Source organism: Catharus ustulatus, chromosome 1 (genome assembly GCF_009819885.2).
Source record: "Catharus ustulatus isolate bCatUst1 chromosome 1, bCatUst1.pri.v2, whole genome shotgun sequence".
Taxonomy (NCBI): Eukaryota; Metazoa; Chordata; class Aves; order Passeriformes; family Turdidae; genus Catharus; species Catharus ustulatus.
In genome coordinates this window covers 117,308,165-117,320,880 of record NC_046221.1, presented here as the reverse complement: position 1 = coordinate 117,320,880, position 12,716 = coordinate 117,308,165, and the positions used below count along the sequence as shown (strand labels likewise).

The window sequence follows — 12,716 nt, the reverse complement described above, 5'->3', positions numbered from 1 at the left end:
AGAGAAGGCTTTCACAACATGAATAGTCTGTACCTCTCCCAAGGTCATGTGCCTGAAACCCACAGCCAGTCAGACTGACGCTTGAATACAAGTGGAGCCGTACAGGCTGTCGAGATAAAATTATCACAGCCATATTACAGCAGATTGAAAAGAAACCTGAGATGCATGTTCAGATTAGCTGCAAGAAATAGGATCCCTGGACAAGCAACAGGCAATCCTATCAGCATGCTGTAAGGAAAACTTGAGGAGGTTTCACACAAACCAACCTCTGGAGAAAGAGGAACAAAATAGTTCCTCCTTCTGAGGCAGTAAATGAGTGCTTCCAGAGCCATGTGACAGTGTGGACCATACCTCAGATCTATCCCTGTGACTACAAAGAGCACTCAGCATTGAAGTCTCCTTTCTTAATTCACTCCTAAAATGCTTCTGCAGTGACACACATAGGACACAAAAGATCCCACCCAGGAGCTAATTTCTGAATGTACTGTTTATAGTTCTCAGAACAACTCCAAAGAAGTGACAACTGGGAAAGATTTAAGAGCTCACTTATTTTCTGCTAACTCCAAAATAAAAACCAACAAACAAGTAGGCTGCAATATGTTAAGACACTTCAGTGCAATTGTCTGTGTGAGCTATGACAAAAATACAGTTTTAGAATTTTTAAGTTTCCATTGTGTAATGAGTAGTGAGTATAACAGGAATTCGAGTATCTTCAGGCTGGGAAAGACTAGATTTAGGATTGTGATAACCTATTTCATTTCCTGAGGTCATAAAGTTAAGCTGTAAAGTTCTTGTATTAGGTCAAGAGAGCTCCTGACACACCAGAAACTCTACTTCATGATGAATTATGGTCAGGTAAAGCTGTCATTTGAGAGATTATAATACTAATGTTCTATTCAATAACCATACTTGTATGGGATGTTGCTTTTACATCTATAAGTGGGTTTTTGCACTTCTTACCTCCAGTAATGTGTGATCCTATCTTTGGATTGCCTGTTACACTAATACGAACTGACACTTGCTTACCAAGGGTTTAAATTTTAGTTGACCTTCCATTCTGCCCTGGACAGGTGAATGAATCGAACTGTCAATTTTGTAATAGCCAGTTGAATTTTACTCTTAATAAGATTTCCAGTGCAGATTATTTTTGAGCCATTCTACCCATCAATTTTTTTATAGGGTCAAAAGAACTGTTGTTCTGGATCATGCATATGACAGCATAAAACAAGGATAAATTACAACCCCAAGATTTGATAAATAGGAGACAGGAGATAAGGAATTCACCTTCAATAAACAGCTGAATTGTGAGTACTAAGATCCGGCATTTAAAATAGAACAGGAGATACCTGGTAAAGAGAATAATGTGTGACTGCCATGTAGCCTTTCCATGGCCTTCAGAATTAGAGATGCTCAACATCTCTGAAAAAATACATAAAGGGTAATATTGCATTCAAAACCATGGAAAGTTTATGTACGTAATGCACAGTCTTCTACCACCAGTACTTCTAGAGCATAAACAGGGTTATTTACGAGCAAAAAACGAATGAATTTATAAATGAATGGGTGTGCTTTCCAAAAAGCCATTAGGGCAGAGGGCAGTAGCTGTCAGAAGAAGGGGGGTGGGGGAAGGGGATGGTCCTTTCCTTAACACTCACACAGTGTGATCTCTTTTGGGATTTAATCCCATGAGAAAAGCTAAACCACAAAGCCATCTTGGAATACCTTTATTTTGGTCTTTGCCAAAGATCATCTCCCCTCCCTACCCCACAACCACATTATCCAGTTTATACAAGAATGCAGCTGGCCAGGTGAAAACAAGAGGTGAAAATAAGAGGGAATGCCTTTCTCTCATCACTCCTCAAGCACAGGGTCTGTAAATGGCACATACCTACAGTACTTTGGCATACAAAGGTATAATGAAAATGGGAGAAATTGAAGAATCACTACAGAATGAACCAAAAGAACAGTGCATGAGCCACATGGGGTATTCACCACAATGGGGCCGAAGATGGCATCACAGCCAAAAGAAATCGGTTTAAATTGTAAAGCTCTCACAGTATCATCCCACTGATGTGATAGTTTTAGCCAAGTTTCACTAGACAAACTCATTTAAATATGCTTGTCATTTTAAATACTGCTACAGGAATCACAACTGCTGCATTTTCCAGCATGACAAGTAGAATGGATTAGGTTGGAACCAACTTACATGTTACACAGTTTTCTTTCTAGAAAAATGGCAGTTTCTTTTGCCCGAACTTTAGCACTTCAAAAAGAAGACAGTTTAGAAGTGTTTAATCTGTTCTCTCCTGCTGCTTTTACCACTTCCTGCAATATTTGGAAAGTCCTGCTCTTTATTTAAAAGCAGAGTTATCAGACATGATGAATAATTCCCCAACATATCTGACTTGTTGCCTACATCAACATGGGAAATTAAATGACCCAGACTGTACCTTCATTCTACTAATGGAGTGGAGAGCTACTTCAAAACAATTACAGTCTGCAGCTGGTCCTTTCCCTTGATCTGTTTCCCCTCCAAAGCAGGGGAGCAGACGCAGAGATGCCCAGGAAAGAGTGCTCTGCATCTCTGCCCAGTGGTGACAGAATCCTTCATGGTAATATTTCTGGTCCAAAAGCAGGAGTCAGACCAGACCCTGTGCTGGCAAGGTCTCCCACTCGACTGGTTTCACCATAAATGTGCACCAGGAATTTCTCCATGGGCCATGACTGACAAACCCCAATTTCTCTGCTTCCTCCCTGAGCTTGCAGGTACAAGGCAGCTCTGATTTGGTTTCAGCTTCAGCAGCTGCTAAAATGCTATGCATCATCACAGAGCACAGTGTGGTGCTAAGTGAGCTCTGCAGCTCGTGACTGGCATCGGAGCACATCCCACCAGCCTGGGGAACGGCTACAGAGGGGAGCTCATGTTGCAGTCTGCTGACACATGTCCTATGTTTGAATGGGGAGAGGGGACACTACACCTTCACACAGGCAATTCAAAACAAGATTTCTTGAGGCTTTCTCCTTTCCTTTTTCCTTTCCTATCCTATATAAGCATATATAAAGCCAACCCGAGGATAAAGCCTTGTGAAGAAATGATAGCTCAGCTATCATTTATCAGACTTCCATTCATTCAAGAGATCTGCTTACAATGACCACAGACCTTGACTGTGAAAATGCTTCAGCAGACAAAGTCTTTGATCATGAGCAGTTCTGTAGAAATAGAGATGCACCAAGCACACTGTGGACTTCTCTTAAAGACAAAAGTTTGTTGACTCTATTTTTACACATGTATCTACATAGATGCATAAACACATACATATATGTATATATATGTATATATATATGTACTCATAGTCTAGAGCCAACCTGGAGTCACCCGAACTACTATATTTGATATTTTGCTTTCCAAAGCTGTGACAAGAATGTGAGGATGGAAACTTAAGAAAGTTTTAAAAGCCCACAAATATCCTCAGTGAATAGGTTTTTCACATCCTCACATCCAGAGTATTAAAAAAAATATTTTAATAACTGAACTCCTTATAAATGATTAATGTATTATATTGCATATAAATGTTCTTCTGTTTCTAGGAATATCTTGTTGGGTAATATTCTCATTTGTGATTCATTGCATGTTCTTTTGTAATTGCAGTGAAACAATGGTTTCTGGGTAAGTGGTTTTAAAAAGTTTGTTGGGTGCTACAGGAGATCAAAGAATAATAAAACTTACATGGAAGCAAAAGTCGTGCATGAATAACAGCACCAGCTTTAACAAAGGACTGAATAAACACATGTAATTCTAAACAGGATGGACTGAATTTTTCATCCTGTCAATTAATTGTGGAAGGCTCCACTCAAATAAAAAGGCTGAGCAGATAAGACTGCACATATCACCATAACCACTTGCTTCAAAAACATATATACACAAGCCTGGGTTCCCATGGGCAGGGGAACTCTGACTGCAAGATGCCAGCACAGACCTTTACAAGCAGAGTTTGGGATCCTCTTAACAGAGTAAATGCATGTGTAAAAGCAGCCTCAGCAAACAGTAATGACTAAACCAGGCAGTCTTTATTTCAGTGAACAGAGAGGTGGCCAGAGCAGCTGGGATGACCTTAAGTTTATATCCCAGCACTATCAAGAAGGAGAAAACAACTGCCAAATATGCCAGACATGACACTTCAAGATCTAGTCACCTGTTGTTTTGTTTTAGTATGGGAAGACATTGAGGCAGTGGCTGGGAATGAAATTTTTCTTTGCTGTCAGAAATAAAAGGAAGTATTTTCTGTAAACATGGAGTAAGTAGGGCATTGAACAAATCTTAAGACCAGATCACCCCCAAATTCAACCAAAATTCCTCACAGCTTCTCCAGAACTTCTATTACTTCCAATACAACCCTAGTGGAGACTCCTGAATCACACTTATCAGTCCCAAAAACTAGGGGAAAAAATGGTTTCCAGCTTAGCCATCTACATTTGGAACTAAATTGCTCAGTGGCAGAGCTTCAGCATTTTTGACAGTAAAAGTAGATTGCAAGTGGAGTGACCACCAGTGAGCAGCAGTCTTGGTGGAAGTAGTCACTCATCCAGACTGAACACAGAACACATCGGTTAGTTTATTGCTTCCCAAATATTAAATAAAAGTAAAATACAAAAATGACAGCCTAATTCTGACTTAAACAGTGGAGAAAAAGAGCACAGAACAAAATGCATCAAAAGTAAGGGGCTTTTTTCCCAGAAAATGATACAGTTAGATGCCATAAATTTGTTCAGAATAAAAGGAATGCAGCAAATAGTATATTTTATCAATATAAAGTCTGGTTTTGAGCAATTGCACTGAAATGCCATGTTTTTAATGCAATATCCAAGTATCACAATAATACATTAATACACAGCTATATGGCTATTATTTTGTCAAAATAAACTACAGAATGGAGAAATCTTACAGGCTTAAATTGCTCTGGGATTTCTGTATAGCCTCTTCCCAAAAATACTAACCCAAAACATAATGTGAAAAAAGCAGCAACTAAGGACATTCACACTGAATGTCTTTCTTCATTCCCAGGTGAACAGAAAGCTCCATGACTTGTGTCCAAATATTTTGAAAGCATCAGTACAAAGGAGTGACAGGCATTAAAGACATCACCTACCTTCCATGATTACATGAACTGTATCAGATTGAAGAAATAAAACTTTTTTTTTTCCCTGGCTATGGTAGCTATTTTCATTCCCCTCAACAGCAATCTAGTCTTCTGTGGAATGCAGTGGCATTTTAAAACCTGAAGTATGAAGGTCATGAACTGAATTAACACAAAGGGTAAAAAATAATTTAAAAAATGTAGTACCAGTATTTATACACTAGTTTAACAGGCCATAATCATTATGAAGTCTGTGTAATTGTTTGTGTATATGAAGGGCTTCAGGGGGATGAAAACTGCAGTCAAATTTGATGTGCCTTTAATCCCTGGATGAACTGCAAGGCTCTGCCTGCAGGACCAGTTTCTGCACTAGGAAATGCTGTTCTGTCACTGTGAGAGATATGCAGGTGCGACTGCCCAGCCACGTCTGGGCTATGGGTGCCAGGAGTCCTGCCAGGCCCATGTGTGTGCCAAGCTGCCACCCCACAGCCCAGGACAGAACCAGGTAGGACCACCCCTACACCCTGCCCTTGTCTGCACTGAGGGAAATCCAGGAACACCAACAAAACCAGAAAAGTGCTGCATTCAACAGGCTCCTTGCTGTGGACAGTGGAAGGAGCAGGAGATGTGCAAAATGTGCCTGCTGTGCTGCTGGCACCAGGCAGTGACATGTGAGGCCAGCTCTCAGCACGCTGTGGGATCGCAGGTAAAGGCTGGCATGTTGTTGTGCATGCTGCATGTTGCTGTGCATGCTGCATGTTGCTGTGTTTCTGCTGCCCCTCAGGTGTCAGCTCTCACCCAGCCTGGGTGCAGCCAGCAGCATCATCCTCTCCCCGAGTCTGCATGATGTGTGACACCGTGCTGCCTGCACTTTCATGCTCTACTGTTACACAGTACAAACAGGGAAAGTTGTCTGCTGAGGCAATAGTCAGTACAAAGCTAGCAGAAAGACCCCAAGCAAAAGCCACCCTGAACAACAATAGAGAATTCAGGGTGCACAAAACAAGTCTACACTGTTAACAGTGTTGTGTGAATAACTTACCAGCCTTTTTCTACTTTAGTACCAATTAGGTACTAAAGCATTCAAAACACTTCAGCCTGACTATAAGAAGCTAAAAATCTTAACGGAAATTGCATATGGAATTCCTTTTCTTTTGTAATCTTCAGAAACACATGCTTTGAAATCCCCAGTGCTCTTCCATCAATGTGGAGGTGACTAAACGTAGCAAAGGTATTACAGAGTAGATTCGTCTCTGCTTTTCATTACATTGTACAGCTGCTCACATCTGTACCATAAGTTCAAAGCTTGAACACAAACTGTTACCTTCTGACAAAAACTCTGCACTGTGTATCAGGGCACCCAGCCACATTTTCAAAAGCTTTTTTTTTATCTCCAAGAAGAATGTTTTCAGACACAAATCGTATTTCTCCAAGCCACTGCTGGTACCCAAGCAGTCCCCAGGAAGACAGATAATACCACACCCTACCCGTAGAAATGATGCTCCTCCGATCTCTTGCTCTGTTTCCTGCTTCGTCTGCCTCAGAGTGCCCAGATCAGATCCTGCTCCGGAGAAAAAGCAGAGTCAAAGGCTTGTGATACTCAGAGCCGAGGCTGCAGGAGGATCAAGGAGTACTGGGCTGAAGCAGCATGGGTGGGAGATGTATCACAGTATAATATTGCTCAATCACCACGCATAGGTAATTGAGAGCATCTCTATTTGAAACTGCTGGTCACCATCTGGTGATAAAATATGAAGATGCCAAGCGAGTTAAAGCAAGCTTGTGCATACCAACATATTTTAGTTACACCCCATAATGAAACCCATCATCACCTTCATTCATACTGTGGTGTCTGTCCCAGCATTGCAGTTTCATACAATTTGTGTTAACTTTTTCTCTTCTTAGCTTCAATTTCAAGCTAATTTCATCTTTCCATCACATACACATAAACATAACCTTCCAACTCAAGACACTTCTCCTATGAAAGAAAGGTAGTTGCAAAAGAGAGCAGCTGAGACCTACAAAGTCATGCCACTCCTAAAAACAGGCACAGAAGTCAGGCATTGGCATGAATTTGCTAAATGATGCAGAATTAAAGAGTTAAAGAAAAAGACAGGAGTCTGGCCCCTCCCTTGCTTCACAATTCTTTGGTAAGAATTGCAGCATCCTGGGACAGCAGCAAGATGAGGCCTAGCTGACCTTTAAAACAATGAATAATTTCCTAACATGGTGAGATGTTTTAAATATACGTAACAGCTTTAAACACCTGAAGCACTCTCCTTTTAATTATTTTTGCTACATCTGAAATATTAGAGGAAAACGTAGATGATATCTCTAATTTGTTAATTACCAGCTGGCTCCTACCATGCATTATTAAGCTACTATGGCAGTGACTAATGCCTCCGACAATACTAAATTACCAACAACACCTTGTGGAGGAATGTGACCTGAGAAGCCTAGAAAGGACTACCTGCAGGTGTTTATTTTCAGATAAAGATGATTTATTAACTCAGGCATACAACAGCAAACATTAAGTACCACAATAATGCCCAAGTCTAGAGGAGTGGGCTGCACCCCAAATCCCACATGCTGCCTACCCCATGAGCACTGCCATGCCCCATGGCTGGAGTAACCCAGACACCTGCATCTCGCTCCCTGCTCATGGCACAAATGTGGAGGAGGAAGAGAACATGGAATTTTTCTCTGGAAATGCTCTAGTTGCAGCCATGGCTCCCTGCTTGGTGGCTTGGGCGGGGGTGCAGGATATGCACCTCTTATTCAGGACTCTCCACTTCCAGCCCCAGTGGTCCCAAAGGTTTTGAAATAGGGAAGCTGAAGACAAAGGAAATGTCAGTACCACAGAAGGTCCCTCAGCACAGCTGCAGCCCAAGCACTGGCCTTTTCCTCTCACCTTTGAATTCCTCCCACCTTCTTTTTTTTTTTTTTTTTTTAATCTAAGCACTTTTTGCCAAATTGATTAAACTAACAACATTATAGTTTGGACAGGAACGTACACATCTTAGTCATAAGTGTGTGAAATAACATTACTCTCCAAATCCTCCTGGAGTGGTCAGGAAAACCAGTCTTCTCTTGTGCATTTGCATTATAAAACTGCTGAACAAACCTATTCTGCTGTAATGGGAAGGGACACAAGTAGGTCAATGAAAACATGATGTTGTGAGGATGAAACAGTTTTCCTCCATCTTCTTTCCCTTTCTCCTGGCAGTTTCAAATCATTCAAATTTAATTATGTTTCTAGTGTTAGCATAATAACACTGTAGGGTTATTAACAACTAATGTATTGGTGGTCCTAAAGTCTGAGGTTTGTACTTTCTTGTGGGCTTTTTTCAGCCTTATATATACACATGCAATTCCTACACCTGGCACATTGTGGCACAGTTATGAAGAGCCTGCAAATAAACCTGGATGTGAAACGCAACGCATTATGAGGCACAAAAATTTAACTCTCAGCTCTGACATCAACACTGAGCTTCTACATTAATGCCATCTCCTTTTCAGGATGACATTCTATCACCTCCTCTAAATCTGTGACCAGTGAACTTGCTCTGAATGAGCACTGGAGTAAACAAAGCCAGAATATTTCCATGGAACTACTCCAATCCATAGCACTGGGAGAACTCTGCACGCATTTAATCAGGAGACATTATCTAGTAGCTGGAGAAAAATTCAACTTCCAGCTATGTTTGTTTGAATACTAAGTGCAAACTAAAGAACACTGGCAATAAAAATACTTTTTGGGGGAGAACACCATTCTCCTCAGTGAGAAAAAGGGAAGAAATTACATTACACCAAAGAGAATATAGAGTGCTAAAAGTATTATCAAAAGAAATGTTAAACAACAAAAAAAAGGATGTAGTTTTTCTACCGTCTATTTCAGAACAGATGGTGTGAATTAGTTTTGCTCACATTATCCAAAAAAAAGAAAAAAAAGAAAAAAATTAATTCACCTCATATAATGCCTGTTGCAAACTCGCCCACACAAGAACTCCAAAGGCCTCCTTCTGCAGCCAAATGTTTGTCATAGCAAAGGTTACACGCTCTTACAACCCACTTCTTGTATCCTTGTCCTGAAAACAACAGGCCTGCCTAGGACAGTAAAGCTAAGCACATACAACTGGACATCATTCTGTCCCCAGTGTGAAATTTTTACCCTATGAAACCCCATGACTTCAAAGGAAACTCGGATTTCATCCAAAGAATCCAACCACGTATTTCAGATTCAGGATGGACTGTCAAGTGCCAGCTGATAAAGTGATGTCCCCAAGTATTTCAGGACAATGATATTCGAGATGAAATGCAAAGCCAGCTGTTTATGCCTTATCTAAGGAACATTTCAAAATGAGGAAATTATATGATGATAAAGTACCTCCTCCACCTCAGCAAAACACATTCCACTCTGCAGAGATCTTTGCAACCAAAATTTAGGAAGAATGTCTGTCATTAAAATAATGCCATGAGCAGTATTATCACCAGTACTATCAAATCACAGGGATGACAGGAAAGATATGTAATCCACCTCCCACTGTGAGACAGAGACAGCTACACTTTGTTCATGTTTATTAAAGTCATTCTTAACACCTCCAGTGATGGAGACTCCACAAGATCCACTGGCAGGGTGTTCTGTGGATAAAACCGTTGCAGGGTTTACCTCCTCTTCCTTGTTCCATTTTAGATCCATTTCTCTTGTCCATGGTACAGAAAAGAGATTACTGGCCCAGTCTTTGCAACAGCCTGTACTGTGCTGTCTGTGCCTGAAAACCCACCTTTTCTCCTAACCACTCCTCAGCAGGCTGCTCTTCTCTAGGCACAGAAAATGTAACCCTTTCAGGGTTCTCCCTGGGGTATGTCCTATGGATCTCTGGTCACTTTTCCTGCCCTCTTCCCCACATCCAAAGTGGTCAGCATTTTCTTCAAGAGTGGTGCTCCAAACTGAACACAGAACTCCAGCCTCTGTGCACCCAAGAAGACAAAAGTGCCCTTGCAATGCTGCTTCACAAAAGACACCAAGTTGTGTGCAGTTTTTCATCAGCACACAGTGCAAAACACAGAAAATCCATCAAAGACTGGGCCAATATTTGCATAAATTTTCCCTCTTTTTATTTGCTCTATCCACCAGGAGCAGGGTGTAAAACCACATAGGACTATTTCCTCCAAGGCTGAAATACCCAATTTTATGCCCTTACTCTGTATAGAGCCTGTCAGTAGAGGTAGTCAAGCCTAGTACAAGGTCCAAGCACTCACCTAAAGTGGTGCACAACAGAAAAAGGACAGACCTGGTTAGGCTGGGGTTGCTTTCTGGCAAAGCTTGGTTTCTCTTGGACGTAACACAATGGATGACTTATTTAGTACTTTAGTACTTAGCAAAAGCTCAGGTTTTGTGCACAAGGAATTTATTTCTGCTTCCTGAAAATGAGAATGGCCTGAAAAATTATCAGTCTATCTTCTTAGTTGATGCCTTTTTCACAGAGAATGCACTGTTCCAACAAAAGTGGATATTAAAATGAGAAACAGTAAAGATTAGGACCATTCGGTCCACGTCACCGCCAAGCTGTAACTGCACATGACACTCAGCCACCACCCATTCTCCCATCCATGAAAATGTACTGTCCTGCAAAGAGTTCACATGAGCCTGGAACTATTATTTTTCCAAAAGTCTTTAATCTATAACACTTTTAATTCCATTTAGGAATACATTACCAAATTTAATGTAGATTAAGAACTTATATTTGTTTGGATTCTCTTCAACCATCCACTACCTTCGTTATTTATTTAACGGTATGACTTCTGAAATCATATTTACTATCACCTAGGGTCACATAATTGCTTTTTGCCATTATCATTTTAGCAATTTTCCTCTGTTTACTCCCACTGCCTACTACAAAACCTTTTTCAGTTGCTCTGCTAAATTTTATGGCTGACCTGAAACTTTATATATCAAATATTAGAGTAAGGCTGAATGTATTATTTACCCATTTTCAGCAAGTTTCAAAGCTAAAGTTATGGAAAAGAAATAGTTTCACCTGTGCTAAAAGAAATCTTTAACTATTCATTTGCTGAGAAGCCTTCGTTCCTCCATTGTTTCACACACAAAAATTCTGCAGGCAGAGACAACTGTTACTTTCCTGTCACTGTCATTGAACAGCCACTGAGATTATTACCAGAAGTCACACCTCATCTGCAAGGATGCTCACAGGGAGCTTCAGAGCTTACAAGTGCAAGAGATTGCCCTGGCAGAGGAAGGTCTGCACTTTTGCTGATGACTTCTGGTTTGAACTGGGTCTACGGGAGACATGGTCAAGGGGCTCCTTGCAAGCCACACACAACCTCTTGTCTCCTCCAGAAATTTCCTCCCTGAGACTCTCTAGGCAAGCAGAGGAGACAGAGAGAGGACTGCTGCTGAATTATCACTTCTAAATGTGCTGCCAGCCTGCCCCACCTCCTGTGACTGGGTTTGATGGGTCATCCAACTCTATGGCTGGAATCAGGGGAAAGACAATTCAGAGCTTTGGATGAAGAGACCTGGAAGGTGGCAGAGAAAAAGGGGAAGCCAGGATGCAGAATAAGTTGTGGGGAAGTAACATAATAGCATTCTCAGAAGTGGGGTTTTTAAAAAAAAAAAACATGGCTTGTTTACAGAATAGCCTGGCAGAGAATGTAGCTTGGCTCTCAACTTTGTTAGGTTCTCCCTGCGTTCCTGTACCAACCAGCACAATGCAATATATAGCTGTATTAAGCTGATGTGATTTATTTTCCCTAATGAGACATTAGGGAAACTGATTGAAATTAAAAAAAAAAAAAGTTTAAAAAAAATTTTTTAAAAAAATTAAAAAAAATCAGAAAAAACTTTGCATTTTGTTAGATCTGTTTGGAAATTGGTTCAATCTGTTCATAAACAGATTGTTGGTATATATTTGAAGAAAAGTTAAGTATTTGCTATAATAACAGCAATTTAAAATATACATCAAATACCAAGACAAATGACTGGTCAGCTCTCCTAGACTAACTTTAATTAGGTGAGGAAGGTTCCAATCCTACAAGATACTTAGGATTCCAAGTTTAAAAAGTGACAAGATTTCAGAATTATCAACTCAGAAGTTCAAAAATTATTAAATCAATGTGTTGCTTTTCTAATTTAATTTAATTTTTTTCAGATGTAAAGGTAATAATTCTCAAGTCAATTTATATGGAAGAAAAGAATGATCTAAAAGCAGAGAAAGGACTGTATTTCCATATCACACAAATAATACAGTAGTCTCTAAATCCATTTAAATGAGTTGTGAATTAGAAAAAATTCAGGTGACAGAAACTTGTTATAGCCAAATAATCATTGCTTTATAAATCTGGAAAGAATCAAAGTGTTTCCTGATCTTCTTCCAAGGACAATGTTGCATTAAGAATGATCACACACTGAAAAGGTAGTAATTACTAGAAAGCGCATACTTCCGTTACAAGAGGTATTTTTAAAATGTAGCAGGAAAGCCCAAGATTACTAATTCTATCTGCAGCTGTTACTTGATAAAGAGTACTCAAGGACAACTTCACTCCAAGCATGTTCCTCTG

General features: G+C 40.2%; 1 protein-coding gene across 2 annotated transcripts in view; it reads right to left on the bottom strand.

Annotated features, from left to right (window-relative positions):
• DTNA (dystrobrevin alpha) overlaps positions 1 to 12,716 on the bottom strand; it is a 221,268-nt gene that overhangs the window by 161,530 nt on the left and 47,022 nt on the right. Inside the window, exon 2 of one of the 2 annotated variants that reach the window (XM_033080078.1) lies at positions 6,623 to 6,696. The exons of the other annotated variant lie outside the window; for it this stretch is intronic. The gene's annotated coding sequence lies outside the window, so the exon portion shown is untranslated. The remainder of the gene's footprint in view (positions 1 to 6,622; positions 6,697 to 12,716) is intronic. 2 annotated transcript variants of the gene reach the window in all.